Here is a 2,462-nt window from a genome sequence, read left to right as displayed (position 1 = left end):
CGCGGCCTGGGCTCCAGCTCCTGCCGCTCTGCCTCCCTGGAGGGGCCTGGGGGCTGGGATCCATGAGGGGCGAGGGCGAGCCCCAGGGAGACTGAGACTGGGAGGAAGACAGAGAAGGAGGGAGTAGATGATGGTAGATGATAGATGGATGGATGGATAGATGATTGATAGATGATTGATAGATAGATGATAGATGGATATAGATAGATAGATAGATAGATAGATAGATAGATAGATAGATAGATAGATAGATAGATAGATGATTGATAGATGATAGATAGATAGATAGATAGATAGATAGATAATAGGATGAGGGAGGAAGAGGAGAGAGACCGAAGGAGGGAGAGGAAGAGATAATTAGAAAAAGAGGGGGAAAGAGGAGAAGAGAATGAATGAGGGACGCAGGGAGAGCGGGAGAGAAAGGGAGAAAGAATGAGGGAAGGAGCGAGGAAGAGAAAGATCAAGAGAGAGGCTGAGAAAGAGGCAGAAATAAGGAGAGAGAGGGAGACGTCCAGAGCCTGGGCAGAGCGGGGAGAAAGGTGGGTTCTGAGGCTCCGGTCCACACCGCGCCCCTCCCTCCCAAAGAGGATTCCTGGGGTGGGGGTGGGGGCTCTGACTCACCCCCTCCGAGCTGCTCCTTAAACCTCTGGCTCCTTCACCTCCCGGGCCTCCCTGCTCGCCCAGCTTCCTGCCCCACCTCCATCCTGGCAGCCGCCCCCACGAATGTTCCATTTGGCCTCCAAAATCGCCCTGAAACCAGGGCTCCCCGCCCTCCCCATGGCCCCGTCCAGGCTCCTCCTAGATCCTCGGTACCCAGCCCCCTCCCTGGTCTGTGCCCCTCCAGAAGGCAGCTAGTCTGACGCTGTCCCTCCCTTAGACTGCACCCTCCGTGGCTCCCCAGTGCCTTGGGACAAAGCGCACATTCCTGGCCAGGCCCTGGGTGCTCTGACTCCCACACCTCCCAGCCTCAGAGGCGGTACCGCCTGCACCGGGTTCAATGGACATTTCCCCTCTTCCCTGAGCTTGCCATGCTCTCATCTCCAGCCCGTGTGCTCGCCGCTCCCACTGTCTAGAACCCCTTCCCCTCCTGGTCCTCATCCTCCAGTTTGCAGCGCAGGTGCCCCCTCCTCCAAGAAGCCTTCCCGGGTTCCCCCAGGCTCCCCAGTCCTAGCCCTGACCATGCTGGTCTTCACAGTCTGGGGATGGGACTGCCCTGCACCACCCGGCACAGGGCCAGGCACAGAAGAGATTTTGTTAAATGCGTTTGTTCAGCGTCATTCGTTCAATAAATGTTTACTGAGCACCAGCTCTGTTCCAGGGGCTGGGGGTGCCGCAGGGAACACGTTCAGAGAAAGATCCCTGCTTCTGTGGCGCTTAAATGCGAGCGGCGGAGACAGCAATAAAGAGCAAAACCCACTGAATGGGTAACTTAGGACCAGGTAGCATGACCCTATGAAGAAAACTGCAAGAGGGATAAAGCAGGACTTGCAGGGCGGAGAGGGACGAGGGGGCATTATTTTCATAAAAAGGGAGGGCAGGCAGGGAAGCCTTCTTGAGAGGTGACGCTTGAGTAAAGACGAGATGGAGGTAGGTGACAAGTGAGGGGGGGGGGGGGGGGGACGAGGGGGTGTTATTTTCATAAAAAGGGAAGGCAGGCAAGGAAGCCTTTGAGAGGTGATGCTTGAGTAAAGACGAGATGGAGGTAGGTGACAAGTGGGCCAGGTGTACCAGGAGGGGTGAGTAGGGGGAGGTCTCCAGGAAGAGGAAACAGCATGTGCAAAGGCCCTGAGGTAGGGCTGAGGAGGCCAGTGTGACATGCAATGAATGATGGGAAGGAAGCGGAAACAGCATGTGCAAAGGCCCTGAGGTAGGACTGAGGAAGCCAATGCAACATGCAATGCATGATGGGAAGAAAGAGGAAACAGCATGTGCAAAGGCCCTGAGGTAGGGCTGAGGAGGCCAATGCGACATGCAATGCATGATGGGGAAAAAGAGGAAACAGCATGTGCAAAGGCCCTGGGGTAGTACTGAGGAGGCCAGTGTGACATGCAATGAATAACGGAAGGGAGTGGAAGATGACGGAGGAAAGGCAGGGTGGGGTGGAGGGTGGAAGGGATCGCTGTGGACCACAGGGAGGGCTTGGTTTTCGCTGAGACTGGAGTCCTGGGCAGGACATGGTACAATCTGACTGGTTGCAGGTGATGAATGAAGGGATAACAGGACAGAGGAGAGAGAGAGACATGGAAAGAGACAGAGATAGGAACGCAATGGTAGAGGAGCAATTCGCCATGCAATCCCGCTCCCGCCAGTCCCCTGTGCGCCAGAGTGCCCAGCCTGGCGAACTCTCTTAGATCGGACAGCTAACTACTCAGGGAGCTGGTCCGTCCACCACTAGCAGCCAAGAAGAGGGTCGGAGGAAAGGCTGGCGACGCCCCGGCCTCCCGCGCTCCCTGCCCCGCGCC

General features: G+C 56.5%; 1 protein-coding gene across 1 annotated transcript in view; it reads right to left on the bottom strand.

The window, feature by feature from the left end:
* Positions 1-2,462, bottom strand: part of EHD2 (EH-domain containing 2) — a 19,202-nt gene that overhangs the window by 10,154 nt on the left and 6,586 nt on the right. The window lies entirely within an intron of this gene.

This window comes from Myotis brandtii, unplaced genomic scaffold, assembly GCF_000412655.1.
Source record: "Myotis brandtii unplaced genomic scaffold, ASM41265v1 scaffold114, whole genome shotgun sequence".
NCBI classification, from domain to species: Eukaryota; Metazoa; Chordata; class Mammalia; order Chiroptera; family Vespertilionidae; genus Myotis; species Myotis brandtii.
The sequence above is the reverse complement of the archived record's forward strand: the minus strand, read 5'-3'. Positions and strand labels throughout refer to the sequence as shown.